Source organism: Diceros bicornis, chromosome 16, assembly GCF_020826845.1.
Source record: "Diceros bicornis minor isolate mBicDic1 chromosome 16, mDicBic1.mat.cur, whole genome shotgun sequence".
Taxonomy (NCBI): Eukaryota; Metazoa; Chordata; class Mammalia; order Perissodactyla; family Rhinocerotidae; genus Diceros; species Diceros bicornis.
The window spans coordinates 38,732,101-38,754,267 of NC_080755.1; positions in this window are offsets into that span (position 1 = coordinate 38,732,101).

Here is a 22,167-nt window from a genome sequence, read left to right on the forward strand (position 1 = left end):
GAGATTGGAGGTCTCTCTCCTATGGCAACAGCATCCAAGTTCACCCTCTGTTTTTCAAATTCCTTCCTCATCCGTGACAGCATGAGACAACAACACAACACTCCATTATACACAAAGGGACCTCACAGGTCAAGTACCCAAGGCAAGAGGGAAATACAGAGAGAGGTGGCACCTGCCAATCTGAAGGCCCAGCACACCTGGGCTCCTTGGTGCAAAGACTGGAACAAGCCAGGAAGACATCCAGTGACCAAAATGTTCATGGATTTCCCAGCTGGAGCAAAGAAAAGGCCCAGACACACTCCTACTCATAGCCAACCAGCAAAACCCTCTACTGTAGAAAGGCAAAAAGAGCAATAGGTCTTCCCCCTGCCTCTCACACCCCCTGGAATAGGTATTCAGCAGGACTTCACCCAAACATGAGGATGTGTGAGCAGGGAGCCCCCATGACTTGGCTTCCTGTACATGCATCACCACAACTTGTCTGGTAAACCATCTTCTCTGCACGCCAAAAGATCTGTTAGGGCCAGATCATGCATCTCTCACTGCCCACCCCCCCCCAGCAGTGGTAAATGCTTGATAAATATTTACTGACAGATGGACCCCTATTTTAGCAATTAATTCCGGAAGGTGTGTGTTTAAGCAAGGCACTATTGGTTCAAAATGAGGATTCTGGGGCCCCACCCTTGGAAATTGGGATTCAGTAGACAAGGCAGAACAGGAATCTGCGTTTTTATGAGCATCCCAAGTGACTCGAGGAGGCCAATTGTCCTGAGTATCTGAAGGACTGAGGGAGGCGGGTGGGGAGAGGAGGCCTCAAGGTGAGATAAAAGTAGGGTTCACATAGAGGCCCAGGATGCAGTTGCCTGAGTGGCCGTGTGCCAGTGGGGAGCTGGCTCACCGTTGGGTGACTCTGCAAATCCTAGGGCTTGTAAGGTCTGACCTGGGGTCTGCCATAATGCCAAGAGCAGCAGCAGACCCGCAGATGGCTCCACGCCCTCTGTGGCCCTTGCCCACCCTCCTTCCGCACTATCACAGCATTTGCCCAAATGGCTCAGAGAGGAGCTTGTGGGGGCCACGGTTACTGCTGACACTGGAGGGAAAAGGTCAAAATATGGTTTGGTATAACAAGGAAAATACAAATAGTTTGTGCATTTCTCCCCTAAAAAACTTCAATTTATCTTCAGCATGAATTTCTTAATAGTTTCTATATACTTTAAGAAAACTAGTTTTAACATAAAATGTGCATACAATTTAGCATTTAATTTTATATAGTATGGTACCGTTTGTTTTATCTGGGTGGGTCTTATTTCCTCAAGGGGGTGGCAAGTTCTGAGGCCAGCTACCTCATCTTTATAATTACATGGACACAACACACTCTTGGGACCGAGCACATCTCGGGGCACAGGACATGCTTGCTGCTGGATTGGACCTCCTAGGACTGTTATCTGAGGAAAGAAAGGGGGAGCTGGGTGGGCTTCCATGGAGAGAGGGAAACAGTGTCTGAGTGTTCAAGGGCGAGGGCTGGAGATGTCCACAGGGCTGATTTCAGTCCAGCTCTGCTGCTGGCCGTGTCTTCTCTGTGACTTTGCATGAAGTGTGCTTTCTCGGCCACCTTCTATTTTGTCATCTATGAAATGGCACTAATAAGAGCAACTGGCTCCTCGGTTTGTTGGGAGGATCAAATGAACTAAATTCTGATGCTCCCCACACTTTAATGTGCACACAAATCTCCCCAGGATCTTGTTAAAATGCTGGTGTCGCTAGATCCCAGGTGGGTCCTGAGATGGTGCAATTTACGAGTTCCCAAGTGATGCTGAGATGCTGTCTCCAGGCTAAACTCCTACAGACACAATGTGTGGTCCCCAGACAAGCAGCTTCAGCATCACCTGGGAACTTGTTAGAGCTACAATTCCTGGGCCCCACCTCAGATCTCCTAAATCAGAGACTCTGAGTGTGGGGACGAGGAATCTGTTTTGACAAGTCTTCTAGGGGATTTTGATGCAGGTGGAGTTTGAGAACTACTAAGCTGAGCATGGCACTTTCTTTTCAATCATACAAGTACTGACATAAGTACCTATTAGGTGCCCAAAACTGTGCTAAGTAATGTGGTGTGAGCGAAGACCCTGTAACCTCTCGTGGCCTCAAGAAACTTAGAATTTAGTTCAGTGGGTCCCAGCTGCTGTGTATATGAGAATGAGATGCGATGTGGGGGGAATGCTTATGAAAAATGTAAATCTGTGGTTTTCTACCATTACCACCCCAAGGAATTTTGATTCAGTAGGTCTGGATTTTTAAAATAGAACCCCAGCTTTTCCTGACCCCTATTCTGTAATCCAAATTGTAATATGACAAATAACGATTTAAAAGACGAGAGATGACAAAGACCAGAAAATTCATTGGAAAATAACCAGGTGCCAAATTGTGTGATGCAGACCCTTGGGCGCTATAAGCAGCTTTTGGAAGGGGAAGAGGTTAAAAAGGCCTGGTAAGCGAAGCAGAGCACCTCAGATCTGACGCAATGTCAGGGAGTGGGATCAGGTGAGATATATACGGCCAGAAGCCAGGCACTTGATGTAATATTTCAGTTAAATCCCACAAATCCTATAGAGTTGATCATCTCATTCCCATTTTACAGATCAAATACCCGGGGATCTAATAAATTCAGAGGCTTATTCACAGATACCCAGCTCGTTAAATCCCTTAGCCAGAATTCACACCCAAACCCCCGTGGCTGCCCCTGGAGGCTCTTGAGCAAGGGTGAGACTCGAGGACAGTGATAATCTGGGAATGTTGGTTTATTAAAGGCGGGCGAGGTAGACTGGAGACTGATGTGAGTAACCAGTCTGGACTGGGGTCTTCTGGCCAAGGGAATTAAACAAGAGAGGCTCAGAGCTATTGAATATCATTAATCAACATGGAGACCTGCAGAGGGGCAGTCATGACAACTTAAGGAAGGAAACTGCAGTGGTGTAAAACAGCACCGGACGCAGAGTCCAAAGACTCCAATCCATGTCCCATTTCTTTCTAATTGTGACCCTGAGCAAGATATTTCCTGTCCTTGGACCTGTTTTCTCGTCAGTAAAATGGAGATGATAATCCCTGCCCTGCCTTCCTCGGAGGTCGCTGTGCAGAACACACGTGGTTAAATGTTCTGGAAACTGCAACGTGGAATACTGTTCATACTCTCAACTAAGCCCCTCCATTGTTACTGGGCATGTTGGTAGACTTAGTTCAAGGAGAATGTCTTCCCTTCTTTTCTCCAGGAATCTATTTTCAAAAACTTTTTGTCCTTCTCACCATTTCAGCTCAGGCAGCTAGCAGCTCTTCTTTTAGTTTGAAAATTCAATTTAAAAATAAAGATTTCTTTCCATACATAATTCTCAAGATCTTTCCACTGTCTCTATGCAGGAAGGAACTTATAGGATTTTTTTATAACACCTTGAGATATAATTCACATACCATACAATTCACCTACTTAAAGCATACAATTCCACGGTTTTTAGAATATCCACAGAATTGTGCAATTGCAGCACCATCAATTTTAGAACATTTTCATCACCCCAAAAAGAAACCGTGCACCCATTGGCAGTCACTCCCCACTTCCCTCCAACCATCCAGCCCTACCTAAATACTAAGCTACTTTCCATCTTTATAGATTTGCCTATTCAGAACAGCTCTCACTTACGGAACCAAATCATATGTGATCTTTTGTGACTGGCTTCTTTTACTTAGCATAATGTTTCCAAGGTTCATCATGCTGTAGCATGAATCAGTACTTCATTCCTTTTTATGGCTGAATAATATTCCATTGTATGGATATATCACATTTTGTTTATCCATTCATCAGTTGATGGACATTTAGATTGTTTCCACTTTTTTGCTATTGTGAATAACATTGCTATGAACATTCTTGGGTAAGATTTTGTATATTTTCATTTCATTTGGGGATATACCTAGGAGTGGAATTACTGAGTTATATGGTAACTATATGTTCAACCTTTTCAGGGAATGTTAGACTGTTTTCCAAAGTGGCTGTGCCGTTTTACATTGCCACCAGTGGGAATGTATGAGGGTTACAATTTTCTCTATGTCCTCATCAGCATTTATATTATCTGTCTTTTTTGATTCTAGCTGTCCTAGTGGGTGTGAAGTAGTATCCCATTATGGTTTTGATTTATATTTTCTTGAAGGCTAGTGATGTTGAGCATCTTTTCATGTCCTTATTGGCCATTTGTATACCTTCTTTGGAGAAATGTCTATTCATCTCTTGCCCATTTTTTAATTAGGTTGTCTTTTTATTATTGAGTTGTGAGGGTTATATATTCTGAATACAAGTCCCTTATCAGATATATTATTTGCAAATATTTTCTACCACTCTATGAGTTGTCTTTTCACTTTCTTGATGATGTCCTTTGAAACACAAAAGTTTTTAATTTTGATGAACTCCAATTCATCTATTTTTTCTTTCATTTCTTATGCTTTTGGTGTCATATCTAAGAAACAACTGTATAATGCAAGGTCACAAAAACTCTTCTAAGAGCTTCATAGTTTTAGCTCTCATATTTAGGTCTGATCCATTTTGAGTTAATTTTTGTATACGGTGTCAGGGAAGGGTCCTCAGTCTTTCGCATGTGACTATTCAGTTGTCCCAACATCATTTATTGAAAAGACTGTTCTCTCCCACTTACAGGAATTCTTTTCAGAGCACAGAAAAATCTTTAGTTTACATTCCTATTGTTCTAGGGTAACTATTTCACAAACTGGTCTATCATGGACCTTAATAAACATATAACCAAAAACAAGAAAAATAATAAGAGAAGTCACATAATCCAAAAATATCCAGGCACCTTAAGCTAAATAAAGTTAAACATCTTTATTTACTGTAGGTTTGTCAGACTTTAATGCCAGGGGCTTTAATTAATCTCTCATCCTTACTTTATCAGAGAATGCTTTTTATTTGGCAAGCACACTTCCAAGGAATTCAAGTTTTGGATCCACTCTTTAGGGGGAATAGACTTATTAATCTGAATGCTATTAAAATGTTTTAACTTTGCTCTTTGAGAATTAAGCCACCAGCATGGTTGAGGTTTGTGTGTTTTGTAGAGATGTATCTTTTATCTTTAACCAAGTCAGAGCAGAAATAAGACAGTAACTTGTGAATTCCTCTGGATTCCTTTTTGCAACTGGTTTAGGCCCCTCATTTTTAGTTTTCTACTGAAGTATCCATCTTTTTAAAGCTAAATATTATATGAAGTGGTTTTTTGAAAGTGTGGTCCAAGAACTACCTGCATCAGAATCACCTGGATGTGGCTTAAAAATGCGGACCGCTGGGCCCACTTCAGACCTAATCCTCAGAGACTCTGGTACTGGGGCCCAGATGCTGTGCTCTCAAGTCCTCCGGTGATTCCTGTGCACTCCAAGGTTGAAAACTGCTGCTCCTCCTTGGATTAAGCAAGAGAGCCAAGTTGTCTGTAGAGAGATGACGGGCAGAGGCTGACAGGTACCTAGGATCAAGACGGCTCTTCCCGTGCCTTTTTCCCTTCCCTTCCCCAACTCCACTGCCCACTTCTGTGCCCTTTTGCATGTGGACACATCCTGTGTATGTGATCCCTGAACTCAGGCACACAAAGTGCTCCTTGGCTTATGATACTTTCAGATTGTCACCAGAGGGCGCCAGAGCGTCTTCAAAAGCCAAGCAAGTCTCCCCTTACTCCTTGCTCTCCTTTTCCATTGCAGGCTCTCCACTCAGGTCTACTCTCCCAGGATCCGGTCTGTCCCCTATCTCACTGATTCTCAAAGGGACATCAGATCACATGAGAGTGCACAGCTGCTGAAAAAAAGCACTTGTTAGTTGTGAGGCCCTGGGGAATTTATCTAATGCCTCTGAGCCCAAGTTTTTCATGCTAACGAAAAAAAATATGAGCCTGTTCTTATAGCTCTTTTAACCGTTAAAGGAGATAATAGTGGTAATGCTCCTTGATCTGCTCCTGACTACTATTATTCTACCACAGGCAGTGATTTGCATGACCAGAAAACCATAAACTTTGAATTGCAAAAATATATTTTTTAATTTTATTATTAACAAATTATGAACAAATCTAAGTTCAGTCTTGGCTATCTTTCATCCATACACTCAGAACCCTTTCCATCTCCTCTACAATTTTCAGTCTGGACCTCATAATTTTGCTTGCAGCACAGTTCATGACACAGATAGTGAGCAGAAGAGTGCAGGTTAGCAAAGCAGAGCCTCTCTCCCACCAAGGAGCTCGGCTCCATGCTCCCCGCTCACTCCGCTTTCTTCTCCAGGCCATGCCAGGTAGTAAAAACTAGATGTCGTTTAAGTGTTCTTCCATAATTAGTCACGCTATAATGAACATTATGATAATTCATTCTGTGGAGACAATTGTTTTAATAGGTACTCTGGTAATAGAGGTGGAGGTAGTGGAGTAGGTGGTGAAGAGAGCAGTGGAGGTGGAGGTGATGTTGAAGGTGGTGATGGTGGTATTGATAGTGGTAGTGGAGGTAGGGGAGGTGATGGTGAAGGTGGTGGCTGCAGAAGTGCTGAAGTTGGTGCTGGAGGGGGTGGTGGAGGTGGTCGTGGTGGTGGTGGTGGGGAAAGTGGAAGTTGGAGGTGGTGGTGGTGGACTCTCCTACTTAGCATCCTTCAGAGATTCCACCTGCCTGAAGGATAAATCCCAAACTCCTGAGCTTGAAAAAGTGCTTCCTGATCCAGCTGCTACTTACTTCTTTAGTCTCCCTTCTCACCAGACACAGCCACACTCACACACACACACTCACACTCACGCTCACTAAGCTCTTCCACATTAGAATACTTTCTGAGCCTGAGACCCAGCACACCTTGATTTGATTCTGTCTTTGTTCATACTATTCTTGTCATCCCTTTCTTCCATTTTCCACCAAAAACACTCCTATTCAGTTCAATTGTCCTTAGCATCTTTTGGGAGGAGTTCTCTGATTCTCAAGGCAAAGTTAAGCTTCCCTCCTCAACACTTCCATGGTGTTTTGTGCATATCTCAACTCTAACATTTTTGATCTGGCTTGTAACAGGCTGATGGGGTCTCTTTGCCCACCAGAGGTGGCCTTAAAATTGACCTCTCCAAGGATCCTTTAGACTGATCTGAGAAATCTGACCCAATGCCCTCATGCTGAGCTCGAAGTCACTCCGTTAGAGTCTTGAATGCCTACTATGATGTCGAGGGGCAGAGCTCAGACAGCCTGTAACAAATCTATTTTTAACATATATCCAGAAAAGTGAAAAAACCTTAAGTGAACATTTCATAAATAAGTTTCCAAAAAATGAATATAGTCATGTAACCAGCACCCAGATCAAGAAACACAATATTACCAGCATCCAGAAGCCCCTCAACAATGTATTTAAATGCATTTCTAACCATGTAAACTTATGATTTTTAAAAATGAGCTATCAAATTTCAAATATACAAGTAGTTGCTAGCTTTTCAAGGACATTTTAGAAGTTACAGTAGCCAAATGCCCCTGAGGAAGTCACTCGAAGGATCTGGAGACACTGTGTTCCTTTCCAGAGCAAAACCCAAGCCCTCAGCTAACACAAACCCCACAGTGGGCTCTCCCAAGCCTTGGAGCTGAGCCAGGATGAGGGGAGGCAAGTACACCATTTAATTGAGTGAAACCCCTAGCGATGGTTGGAGAACAAAATCACATTGATGTAGGGACATTCCAGGCAGGAGTTAATCGAAGTGAAATGGAGAACAACCCTTATCTGTTGCCTGCCAACTCTGTGCTGGTCTCTCTGCTAGGGACTTCCCATAGACTAACGCAGTGATACTAGTGAGAGGGTCATCCCCATCTTAAAGAAGAGAACACTGAGGAGAGCTAACAGGACTTGTCCCAAATCTACATATTATGATGCTCAGAAGCCCCAGAACCAGAATTTCAATCCATCTGACTCCCAAGAACATCTTTCTAGAAGGAACAGCATAGGCAAAGGCACTGGGATGGGAATGAGGACTGTTTGTCCCGGGGCACTTCTCCTCTGGGGGAGCTGACACACCCACGTAACATCCTTTTCAGGAGCAATAAGAGTTAAGGATGGTAGCACTCCACTACAGAGGGAGGGTCCTGAAAACAGGTAGAGGAGATTTAATGGAGGGCTTCTTCTTCTTGCCCCAACCAGCTACTTTGCCCCTCCTGCCCTTCTGTGTGTGATGGTTAAGAGTTCATGGTGTGGGGCCGGCCCCGTGGCTTAGCAGTTAAGTGTACGTGCTCCACTGCTGGCGGCCCGGGTTCGGATCCCGGGCGCGCACCTACGCACCGCTTCTCCGGCCATGCTGAAGCCACGTCCCACATACAGCAACTGGAAGGATGTGCAGCTATGACATACAACTATCTACTGGGGCTTTGGGGGCAAAAAATAAATAAATATTAAAGAGTTCATGGTGTGGACTTTGGTGGGGGGCAGGGGGTGTGATATCTTGATAGATATTCTTCTTGGGCATTTATGCAGACGTCTTGATGTTTCATGTGGGAGTGTTGGTAGTCCCTACTGCCCTGTTATTTTCCATTAGAGGAAATATACTGGCTCTGTTATTGACATATTGCCTTGGCTCCCAGCATCATACATGTGTTTGGGATGGCACCCTGACCTTCTGACCTAACGTGCTTATAGGAAAATCACAAGCCCCGCAGCCCACATGAGGCAGTGGGACAACAAGCCTGTGTCACTGCTTTGTGTGTGTGCATGGATTCCAGCACATTCCTCCTTTGTCCTGAGAGGCTCCGGTATTTCAAGGAGGAGTACCGGGCAGCACATTGCCTGCTACCCCCTCAGGCTGACATTCAAGGCCCTTCTGTGGGCCTTCTGTCAGCCTGCCCATCTGCCCAGGTGCCTTGATGCCCTCTGCTCTTGGCAGAAACAGTGTCAAAGTCACCACATGCCACCTCACTCTACCGCTTACCAGCCCTCAACAGTTCACCTCACCAATGCTCTTTTTCTTCAGCTTTTAAAGGGAAGATGATGCCACGTGAAGGGATGAAGGAACATCTGCCCTCCACCCCATCAAAATATAAGTCCCTCAGAGGATCCTAATGCAGGGAAGTGCTGAACAGCCTTCTGATGAATGACTCTGCTCACTCTTCATCCTCCTTCTAACAGGACCTAATGCTGGTTCTAACTGTTCCCCTACTGTCTCAGAAGTTGTACCCATGCTTTCATCTTCCCTGTCACTTCTATGTAGACAGTCCCCAAATTCAATGTTGCCAGCCCTGGGTTTTTGCCCAGAGCAGAGTCCTACATCTCCAACAGCATCCTGGGCATTTCCACTTCCTGTCTGGACATCTCAAACTCAGTGTCACAAAATGGGCTCTCAATTGCCTTTCCTCTAATTCATATTGCCATTTCAAAATGTTTATTACGCTGTAATAGCCTTACATTAAAATGCAGATATCATAAGTATACAGCTTGTTGAATTTTCACAAACTAACACACCCAGGTAACCATGACGCAGAACATTATCAGCACCCCAGAAGTCCCTCTTGTGCCCCATGCCAATAGTGATTAATATCCTGACTTCTCTCAGTTTAGTCTGTTCTGAATTTTGTATAAATGGAATCACACAGTCTCTACTCTTTTGTGCTTGGCTTCTCTCTCTCGGCATTGTGAGATGCATTCATACCATTGCATGGAGTTGTAGGTCATTCATTCTCTTGCTGTGCAAAATACATCATTATTTATTCTCTCTACTGCTGATGGGCAATTGGGTTGTTTTCCATTTTGGGCCATTATAAGTAGTGCTGTACTGGATTTTGTTGGGCATGTCTTTTGGTGATGATATGTATACATTTCTTTTGGGTATATTCCTAGGAAACATTGCTGGGCTGAAGGGTGTGCAGATATCCACTCTAGTAGATACTTCCAGGCACTTTTCTAAAGCGGATGTATCCATGTACATTTCCCCCAGCAGCTCATGTGAGTTCTGGTCGCTCCACTATCTTACCAATACTTGATGCCATTTTTTATTTACCCTTCCTTCACCCCATGTCTATCTGTATTTCTCTTTCTTCCAAAATTATCTCATATTTGCAGCCCTTTCTCCTTGCCCCTGTCCTGCTGCAGGCTCTGTGAGCTCATGGCAAGCCTCCCTGGCTTCAGCCTTCGGACTACCCCATGAAATGCTGCCAGAAAACCTCCCTGAACGCTGCTTTCATCACTGCCCTGTTCTGTCTGCAGAACTTCCACGGCTCTTGATCTCTAATTATTCTAGAGGTATATCTGTTTATTTGTCTGGTTTTTGACACTCTGTGCAGGCCTAGTCAGACCTCATCTTTCCTTCTGGCCTCAATGCTGCCTCCATAATTCCCACAGGTCGTGTTCCAGTGCCTTAATCCCTCTCCTGTAAGTCTCGTACATCAGCTTGTTTGGCAGGAAAACTGTCTTCTTTGTTAGCATTTCTACAAGAAACTCTTGCAAGCTGGAGAGGGTTAGTGCTGGCAGAGCCCTAGAGAGGCTGTTCCAACACTCTCATTTCCACAGAAGCCCCAAGTTATGAAGCACATACAAAAAAATCTAATGAATTGGCAGGTGTTTTCGTGACTTTCTTAAAGTGACAACTATCACTTATTTGCTGGTGGCTTTTATTTGATCTGAAAGCAGGCAGAGCTTTGATATTAGCTGGATGGGGAGAAGTAGGGGTAACAAAGAAATTTCAAGTCAGCTCTGCATTTAAAACTGCTTCTCAGTGAGACAAACATCTTCAGCAGCTACAGATCTCAAGCATCTGCCACATTTAAGGAGGTTTAGGGCCAGTAGAAAGTTTTTGAAACCTCTTCCCGATTAGAGAATCATAGAAATAAATGCTTGGGAAATAGAAAGCAAGCAAATTTCACTTACTCCTCTCAAACTTTAAGGAGGCAAATAAAATTATGTGTTTAACGTCTGCTTACAGTTTGCTATCATTATTACTTGAACATATGCTTTACACAAGGGACCTCAATATGCTAGTTCATATTGCCCATTTTTAGTACTTAAAGCAGAATTTTGCTATTTTGGACCTCTATGAACCATAGAGGTTCACAGTTCCATCTTTTCTTTTACAGTTTAGTATTTTTGTTCCCTATACTTTCTTTGATACTGAGTCATTTGGTAGGGGGTCAATGCCTGGTTAGTGTATCTTACCGAGGAAGCAAGTGTCAGAGTGCACTGTCAATTCAGATGCCTTACACAAACATGATGGAGCATTGTGTTCCTTGTAGACCCAAGCTGGGGCTGGATTGTGACTCACAACACACACCCTCCAGTGCAATCACAAGACTTTTCGCAGCCCACAAATGTGCCACGCTTTTCTAGGTTGACACAGTTTCTTCCTGAAACGCTGTTCCCTCTTTTCCTGCCTTCACTAAATTGTACTCAAGTGTTAAGGGCCTTATGAGGCCCATATCTTCAAGAAAGTTCCCTCTGTCTACTCCAGACACCACCGATGTTACCCAAACTCTTTTAGCCCTAAATAGCGTCTGCTCACAATTTAGCACTGAATTGCACATTTCTCGAATCATTTAAGAGAGCATTAAAATCTTGTAGTTCTTGGTTAAATTTGACAGGCATCTGTCCCTCCCTGGAAGCCTGCATCACAGGCTCCCTCTTAGGCCGAGGAATTATAAATCCCTTCTATGCTAAGGAAAAAGCACTATTCTGCCCATAGTATGGCCATTGATTGTATACAGTCTTGACCTTGACATTAATCTTCCCTTCGTCTTGTTGCTGCACCAGGATGTGAGAACTGTCTTACACCTCATGCCATCCCCTAGAGTCCTGAGAACTTACCTAGATACACGGTGGGATGAGAAATCAGGGATGAACAAATGGAAGCTAACTGGAAGGGCCTTAGAGCGTGGCCGACAACCTGAGAGAAGACACTGAGTCCCAGGTCAGCATAAGGGTGGTGAGCTACCCAAGGCATCATGAGTTTACAGCCTATGTCCTGGGATGTAAAGGGAGGAGGGGCCAACCTTACCCCACACCCAATCTTTGGAGAACCCAGGCCTCCTGGGTTTGGGTTGAGCCTGAGTTTGGCAGCTGAGATTGGGACTATCCTGTATCATCCACATTGCTGTCCACCAAGGAGGCCCTGAAGATGCAGGCTTCCTTTCTGCTTGGCCAACCTCAGGATGGCTCAGGTACCCCCAGAACAGAACAGCCTGCACAACTGCAGCCTGAGGCCCAGTCCTCCTCAGTTTCAGGACAGTCCTAGAGGCAAGCCAAAGCCTCGAACCATGGAGGTTGACCCACAAGCAGGACTGCTGGGTGCGTGGTGCCTAAGTCTGACTGACCTGTGGCAGGAGCAGATGAGAAAGGGCCATCCATGTGTGTTCTGCATGAGGGCACACTGCCCCCTAGACTACAAGTCCCAGTCATAATGCTGTACTCTGCTCTGAGGGCTATATTTGGGAGAAATTTACTCCCACGCCCTTGCCACACCAAAGACACACACACACCCTTATCTCAGTACTACATGAGAACGCGTCCTAGCCTTTCAAGTCTCCAGAGCCCCAGACTAATTCATCAATTTATTCATCCATATACTCAATGAACAGCTACTGAGAATCCCTACAAGATAGACATTGAGCCTGAAAGTAGGGCTACATCAGTAAACAAGACCAGCCCAGACTCTGCCCTCAGGAATCTTGCAGTCTAGTGGGCAAACTTAATGAAGCAAATATTCACACAATTATATAATTACAAATAATGATCAGTGAGGAGATGCATGCCAATGATCGCAGCCCTGGGCTAAAGTGTCACCTTTCCTCAAACAGTGAGTCTTAATGGGGGACATTTACCAACCCCTTCCCCTGGGTAGGAAGGAGAGCAAATGGAATGGAAAGTGTAGTTTGAAAAGTGTATTTAACATGTCTACTGTTATAGTGCAGACTATAGAAGGTACAGTTGCACACAGGTTTTTGCCTTTTGGCCAAAGGAGTTGTATACTGGGGGGACCCATTGCGGGACTCCGAGGTAAAAAGGCCAAAGAATCCAAAATGGAGAACCAAGGGGTGGGGGCCACCTAGGAAAATGCTAAGGGAAGATCCCCAAGACCCAAGGCGGGGCCGGGGGTTGCTCCTGCAGTGCAGTTTGTGTTGGACCTGTGGGTGGGCAAGATGCAGAGGCCACTAGCTAGACCAGAGAAGCCACTGCCAGGATCCCTGGGCAGGAGGAGGCCTACACCCTCCCATGACCTGTGATAACCTGTCCTGGTGACTGATAAATATGAGGCACTCATCAAGCCTATGTAAAGCAATTAGCACCAGACAGAGGGTGGGACTGGATGGAGTGGCTTGATGGAGTCTAATGGGATGATGAGGTTTCACCTAGAGCCCTACTTTCACTGGTGTGGCTCAGCATGTGACAGCGTGCTCCATGCTGCCAGCTGGAATGCAACCGTGACTCACTTGGGCTCACCATGGTGTCTCCAACCAAAACACTGGAATTTGTAAACTGTCGCCACTCCAGAGGCTTGAATTCATCTCTTTTCACCAAGTCTCAAGGACAGGAATGCTTGAGAGCAGTGCTTCCCAAACTTTAATGTGCATACAAATTCCCCGGTGATCTGAGTAAAATGCGGATTCTGATTCCGAGGGTCTGGGTTGGGCTGAGATTCTTTGTTTCTGAAAAAGTTCCCAGAGATACCAATGCTGCTGGTCTGTGGACTACACATGGAAGACTTGAGAACATTAACAAGAGTGAGTGAAATTAAACCTTCCCGTCTCCTTCATGGTGAGGATGGTCAGATCCACCATCCGTTACTCGCTCATCAAATATTTGTTGAGCGTAAGAACTGGGATGATGATGGCACCATTAGCAGAAATAAGGAAGTCAGAGGTAGGAACTGTTTTAGGGGAAATAGTAATACAGGTTACCGTTGCTTGAATGCCTATCATGTGCCATGATCTTGTATAATCCTTATATTTGGCAAGGTAGGTATTATTAACCTACATTAATTTAATGGAATTAAGGTTTGAAAAGGTGAAGTAATTTCCCCTGGGGTATTATAAGTGGCTGGAATTTGAACCTGGTCTGTCAAACTCCATCTGACCTCTCTATGACATACTTCCTTGTTTAAGGAATTAGGATTAGATTCAGTCCAGTAGTCCTCAATCTTGCCTCCATACTAGAATCACCAAGAGGACTTTTAAAACTCCCACACCCCAAACCAATTACATCAGACTTTCTAGGAGAAGGACCCACTATCAGCATTTTTTAAAAGCCCCTCAGGTAATTGCAGTGTGCAAACAAGACTGAGAATCACTGATTTCATCCAACTCCTCTTCTAATAAGTGAGGTAATTGAGAAGCTGATGCGTGCAGTGCCAATCTTGTCAACAGTAGGACCTCTCAATTCGTACTCTGGGACTCTTCCCAATAAGCCAGCTAAACAGCTAAATCAGGCTGGGAGAGGAGGTAGGATGGAGGTGCTTGTGGAGGGAAAACACATGGAGAAGAGCAGAGAATTTTAACCAACACTAGAGACATTACACATTTAGGAACTAAGGGGAAGATAGAAAACTCACCAAACTGAAATCCTTGAAATTAGAACTACATCTTATTCATCTATGATTCCGCTTGTACTCAGCATACATTAAACAATGGATAGATGAGTGAATGGATGGAACAGGAAAGATAGTGTGGGTCCAATGGACAAGAAAGTCCAGTTGAGTAGAGAAATGGGGAGCCACACTAGGATTGAGAGGAAAACAATGACAGTAGAAAAGACTTTACCTAGTATGCAGCCACCAACACAAAAGTGAATGGTCACCATTAGGAAACCATGTTTTGGGATTTTATTTTTAGGATTGGGATAATTTTCTAGTTAGTAAGATGGAATGCCCCAAGTGGAAAGATAGATGGAGCAATCTATTTGAAGAAAAAAGGCTTGAGGCTCTTGTAGAGACTTTATTGCATCATCTCTTGCCATAATCAAGGTGAAAATCTGAGGCTGCCCACCATCTCCTCAAACAGAAATCTCAGATTCTCCACTGAGCAAAGCTCTAGGTCTTCCGCCTGCCCCCAAGGCTGCTGTTGGGTAACTTTTTTTTCTCTTCAAAGCTGTAATGGATGTTAATTTAAAGCTAGTTTCTCCCTGTAAATTGTTGAGGATGAGAAGCTATCGAGAAATTGGTTGTCAGACTTACATGGCAGTTGACTCTCTGTGAGATTCTGTAACCCCCAGATTCTGCAAAAACGTGAGTCAGGGGATTCCAAAACTCTGAATGATTTTGGGCATTAAGAATCTACATGGGAATATTGTTTTGCTCATCACTTATCAGTATGTTTAAATTTCTTACTGGATTTTTCCCCTTACTCCATAGTGTTTAATTCATTGTCAATGTCATGTAAGGGTTTAATTACGAGCCCACAGACCCTTGTCTTCAAAAATGACATCTCCTGAACTGTGTCTTAGGTGTTCTTCTGTAAGGATGAAGGACTTTTCTTCATCCATCCACACTCCCTTGGCCCACTTTGTGACCTCAGCTGGTGCATGGATATGGCTGGCCAGTGTCCCAGTGTGTCATGCATTTGGGGGCTAGAGAGCTAATCAACCTGCTCAGAAATCAACTTTGACTTCCCTCACATCAGCACATCCCAACGACCCCAGGCCACATGACATAACTAAATATTAGCCCTTTATTCAAATATGTCCCTTGATCCAGGCGTTGGGAAAAAATAACCAACCACCTGGGCTGGGAGAGGAAAAAGCTGCAGGTAAGTGGATAAAGCAATAGAAAAATTGGTCCTTCCCTTTCTGTGCCCCATGTCTTTCCCCATTTCTATTTCTCCATAACCCAGAACTGACTCCTCAGCTGGGAGAAGGCACCACTAGTTCCAAGAAGCTGAGTTCTAACCTGGCTCTTTCCATTTAGAAACAAAGTCAACGGGAGTGTTTCTCCAACTAAGGATTACAACAGTGTTCAGAATTTCTATCTTTTATTTTAAAGCAAGGATTTGCAATTAATTGTGAACCTTTCTTCTAGTTCTATCACCATTTTTACATAATTTTAAATAAGAAATTGAAATTTTTTATATTTTCAAATAGCTATATACAGAGAATAATGGTGGTATAATGTTTAGTGGATTTTTTTAAGTTCTAATAAGACATATTGCATCAAAAAAATATGCAAGGTCTTGCCCACCAGGTTTAATTTTGGTTTTTAATAAACACGGAACCCGGTTTATTCCTTAACAACAAGTTGCAATGTCAGAGGTGCACAGGAACTCTCTTCCACGTCTGTCATATTACTCCTGCACAACTGCATTTCTTAAGCCAAAACTATTATAGTGAGGATTGCTAAGGCTCTGATATGAATCTGTGCCCAGTTAAACCATAATAGCTCAGTTTACCAACACAAGAAGTTGAGGATGCAATACGGTCCAGCTTCAAGCCGGTTGATCAGACAGGTAGTTGAATAGTTTTCTTTCAAGGTCCCTCTGCCTTTGGCCCCACCTCATCCTTGGCAAACGCCAACAGTAGGGAAAGAAGAAGCAAGGGAATTGGAGGAGAAGTGAGGGCCAGGACACTCTGAATCCCTCTCTAGCTGTTAGTTGCCAACCGGTGTAAGGCAGGAGGATGGTAATAGGGGGCATTTCTGATAACCATGAAGGGTCCTTTCAATTAAGCTGAGCTGACAAAACTGTGTAACCAGCAGCCATTAAGCCTCCAACTGGGACAACTGTGAGGATCCTGAGCCACCTCCTCAGCTCCAGAGGGCAGCCTCTCTTTAATATATCCACCCCATCCCTTTCAGCTTCTTAGCTGCATTAATGCCAGTTCTCTCCATCATGCTCCTGGTGAATAACCCTGATCCTGGATGCCTGGCTGGGAGTGGGCCTCAGACCATCCCACTCAACCTCTGGTGGCTGATGTCTTTGCCAAGAGCCTGTAACCCTTGGCCAGCCCCCTGGTTCAGACAGCCCCACTCGCAATGGTGGTGTCAAGCCATCCCACCTTCTCTTTCAGTCCAATTATAAAACAAAGCTCATCTCCCTAAACTTGGGGCCAATATCACAATATCTTTAATGGTAAGGAAACAATCTAAGGAGTTGTAAATTACTCTCAAGAGAAGGTCAGGGAAACAGGGTCATGCCAGCCCCCAACCTCATTTTTCCCAACACTTCAATCTCTTCCTCAACCGAGTCTAAAAAGATTGACAAGATTCTCCTCCTACCCCTTTCTCTATTGTCCCTCATTAGGAAATTATTTTTTTTAATCCTAAAGAAACAAAAGCACCAGCAGGACCACTGCTAGCTAATATGTCCCCTTTGTGCAAAGGCACCCTAGCACCTCTTTCCTCAAGACATTTTAGTGCCATCTGCAGGAGTTTTGTTGCAATAAATACATAAATGTCTAAGATGTTAATGGTGCCCCCCTTAGACATAGTGCATTTGGGTAGTGCGCAACCTGCACACCTTTAGGACTGGCTGTGGACACCAGAAACCTACACGATGGGCTTTACACTGGCCTGAGTTTAATTTAAAAGCTGGAAAGAAGGTAATGCATGGAAAGAAGGCATCTGATAAAAGTCATGGTAGGGATGGAGATTCCCTTACCCTTCTGCACGAGGGAGGAACAACCAGCTCTTAAATGGAGGTGAATAATTGTACAACTGCATTTAAGAGCCAAAAATGTAGGCACCTCAGTGCCTCCTGCCATCACCCCTCCCCGTGCTTCCTTGGCAAGGGCAGGCAGTGGAGGTTTGAGAGAGATGCTTGCACTGTGCTCCTGCTTGTCTCTTGGCTCCACATCTAGAGAATGCCTACCACAAAGGGTGGCCCCCAGTGGGATTCTGGGACAGTGGGAGTTTTGGCTCTCATCTGACTGTTTACCAAAACAAATATTGTGGGTTCAGAACACACTGTAGAGGAACATTCTCTTCCAGACTTGCCATCTTTGCTTCTCTCTTTGTGGGAGGCAGGAGGGGAGGAAGAGAAGAAAGAGAATGTTTTTCTTTAGCGTTCTCTCTTCCACTTAGCAAAGCCCTGCTCAGGAGGCAGAAGAGCCCTCTGTGGCAATCCTCTCCTGCAGAATTCCCGAGTGTGGGCACTGCCCAGTTACGCTTGTGGTGCAAACTATTTGTAAAGTTAGGCTTCCTATAGATAAATCGGTATCAAGCAGCAACCAAAATGAAATAGCGTTGGAATATTTTCCGAGTCAGACAATACATATTTAGAAATACCTACAAATACAAGATGTTGCAGAAAAAATATTTTAATCATATAATTATCCACAGTTTTGTTCTCCCTTCTTCATCATTTCTTCATCTAGTTTTATCACCTCTTATGCATATTTTATGAACTTCCTCAAAACCTTTCTGGAAAGAAAGAGATCTGTTATGGATAAAGAGATCCTGACCTAGTCATCCAGTGTCTTCCAGCACAGGTGGGACTGTGCAGCATAAAAGATTTTTTTAAATAAAAGAGAATAGCAGAGCGGTTGCAGGGCCAGGGGCTGCGGTCACTTGTCCAGTGAGGAATATGGACATAAATTGCTCTAAGTTTCCAGAAGTGCGGCATGGATGGGAGTCAGTTGGGAAATCCAAATAGAGGAGGAAAGATAGCTGGGTATGAACGTTTGGGCAGAGTGGATGGAGAGAGAGAACTTTCTAGGGGCAGAACCTCTATAGAGAAACCTAAAAAGGAGGAAAAGCTCTGTGTATGTTGGATTGTGATTAAGCCAGAGGGAGGGGTGGCAGATGAGATCAGAGAACCAGGAGAGGGGCACACACCGAGGAGGAGCACTGGGGAAGACTCAGCGGAGACCAGAAAGGGAAACAACGTCAGGGCTTAACCGCCCAGCAAATGATGCTCTGTAAATGATACCAGGAGGTTCTGGAGAAAGAACTGAGAAAAAGTCATTGGTGTGTGCAATAGAGCTGCTTAAAAACACCTCAGGTATGCACTCGTTATTGGGTGCCCGATTGTCCCTCTGATCTCCAGCTTAGGGGTTCTTTCCAAAGCCAAACCAACTGGGCAGCATCAGACCGTGGCATCTTGGGCTCTTGCAGTAGGAGAACTTGGTGAGCGGCATGAGCCACCTGGTTTAGGATTCTTGCCAAATAGTTGTTTCCAGGCTCATACCTACATCCCTTCTGATGTTAGAGCAGGGAAGAAGCTTTTCCCATGGTTGAAGCTGGGAAGAGGGACCCTTTCAGGAATGCTCAAGGAGAAACCAACGCTGATTGAGAGGGGCAGACATCAGAATGGTGGCACCTCCCATGTCAGATACAGAGCTCTACGTATATCATTGCCAAACCTCATCACAACTTTCTAAAGGAAGTAAACATACCTCACTTTATAGTGGGGAATCTGAGGTTAAGAAAGGATGAGTAACTGACTTAAGGTTAGACAGCTAGTAAGAGACAAGGCAAAGATTCAAACTCAGGTCTGTCTGACTCAGAATTCCACATGCTTTGCTCTATCTTGTGGATACCATAAAGCAAGGCTGTATTTTGTGAGTAGCACTTGGTGTGGCTTTACAGGGAATAGGGGAGAGGCCAGGGAGTGTGGAGGAGGAGGTGGTTCTGCCAAGAAGACTTGAGACTAAATCCACACCCTTAGCCCGTGACCAGGGCCACTGAGGCAGAAGGCTGCCAGGGTGCCATGTAGAGGCGACTTCCAGATGAGGTCTATAAATATGTGTTAATGGTTGAGTTCATCGGGTTAATTAATGAAAAGCAAACACTGGGCAGAAGTTGGAAATATTGGACGGTGCTGGAGCACACCAAAGTACAAAGTTTGATGTTAGACTTTGGACAAGTTATTTCAAGTCTGTTGAGCCTCAGTTTCCTTGTCTGCAAAATAGGGATAATGGCATTTACCTCATAGGATTTTTATGATGGTTAAATGACCAATGCAGATAAAGTGCTCAGCACAGCGCCAAGCACATAGAGTGAATGCTCAACCATTTGTGAAATTTTTATCATTATCATTATTAGTACTGTGAAGGATTGTAACCAATTTGCATAAAGAACTCATGAGAACACTAGCATAATTCCCTTCATTCCTACAGCAGGCCCTCAGAACCTTCTCTAGTGATTGGTTTTTCTCCTTCAGGGTAACCTTAGGAGTTGATTTTCTCCTTATTTTACCAGGAAAAAAAAATGTTGGAGGGAGATTTGCCTGAACCTCAAAAATCACATCATGAACCTGGACTTATGGTCTCCCTCCCAGGCTCCAGACACACAGGTCCTGAGCTGCAGAGGGCACCCGAAGGGAGCGGGTCCCCAAGAGGACAGGAACCTTGTGGTTTGGCAAGTGTCCAGTGGGTGGAGCCAGAGAGTTGCCCGCTGCCTTGGTGACCCCCCAGAAGAGCTATCAGCTCACCCAGGAGGGCAGGAGGCCCAGAGGAGAGAAAGACCAATGGCATCTGAGCAGCTTTCTGTGGGTTGTTTTGTTTGTTTGTTTGCTTATTTTATTCTGTGCTCATAGAAGAGCACCTGAGTTAGTTATATTTCTGCCATAACAGAACAAGCCACAAAATTGAAATTTAAGAAGAATGGGGAAGAAAGGGATTTTTCACTTGATTTTGGGATTGCTCTGCTATGGAAGGTTTGCCTCCTAAACCTTTTAAAAGGCAGCAGAGTTTGTCCAGGGATTCTCACCGAGAAAGACGTACATTCCAGGGAAACATTTATATTTTTGTTTTCTCCTCACTGGGGAAAAGGGCAGGTTGGTTTCCAGAAAACAAATTGTATACCCCTGTCCTCCCCACTCTCACACCATGCCCCTCAGGACTTTGCTGGATTCTTACACCTGTGCAGAAGCTGTAACAAGTCAGAAAATTCCTCCCCGGGGGCAGTCACTTAGCTCCAGAGTCCACTGTCTAGCAACCTGTCCCTCAGTTTTTAGAGTAAAAGACAGTGTGCTGATCATTTTCAGTTACATATCTTCCCCAAAATATTTCAGGGTGAGGGTAGGAGCTAGAGGAAACAGCTTAGAGAAGAAAAAGATGATCTTGAATAGCCATAATTGTTGAGCAAAGACCTCGGAACCCGGCAGAAACTACAGCAAAAATGTTGGCACGGAATCAAGAACAGAGAGAAAGAGAGAGACATCAGGTACAGCACAGGGGACCAGTTCCTCAGCAATGCTTTGGCACTGGTGCCTACAGTGGGCGGAGAAAGCAGAGTGCACCGACATGCAGAGTGGGGTTCTGAGTATAAAACAGTTGGGTGCCTCCTCCCGGCACTATCTCCTTCTAAGCAGCCTCCCTTTCAATAGAGCCAACCAGGGCTTTATCGGCCAGTGCCTTCTGTCACCAGAAAGCCAGCCGGAGTGTGAGTACCGTCCTCATTTCTATTCATTTCCAACTGTTCATTGTTGGGGGTTTGTCTTCTAATTTTGGCTCTTTTTCCCTTTTCTTTTTTTAATGGACAAATATGTTTCAGATGGTCAGAACTGAGTAGAAGCAGCAGAGTTAGAGTTCTGGTAGACTAGAAAGCAATTTACCAAGCCCCCGGGCTTCTTCCTGGAAGCTTGAAAGCAAGGTCTTTGTTTATGATTTCTGGAGCAGGGTGGAAGTCACACCTGAGCTCCATGTGGAAGAGGGGTTTCGGCAAGGAGTCCACTTGCTGTGCTAAATGACTCTGAGTTCATCAACACTGTATAGTTTTGAGCTCATGTTCTTGGAATAGTTAAGTAAAGTTGGAGAATTCAAAAAAGAATTGGGGTACTAGAAATGGTCCTTTCCAGTTATGGTTTAATGGACTTTTCTGCATGTGCTGGGACATGCTGAAGGGATTGTGCATGATAACCATCGGGAGAACTGGCCAGCCACACTGAAGCCACGATTGGGCAGCTTCTTTGCAGCTACACTTTATGGCATGGACCTCGAGGCTTCTAGGAGTGGTGTGTTCCAAGGAGAGAAGTGTTTTAATCAGGACACAGGAATATCTGACAGCATTTTCTTTGTTTCTGATTACAGCTTTAAAGAAAACTGAGTACTTCCTAAAATTAAGATTATTGTAAGTACCAAGTAAATGTCAGTGCTGAAAGTCTCTTTATTATAATAGAGCATTAATGTTTAAATGTTTTCTTCTATATCTATATCCAAAAGTTTATATTATTTTTAAAAGGGATACTTGAGACATAGAAAATTAAAGACTTTCAGGTCTCTCCAACTCCACAAAT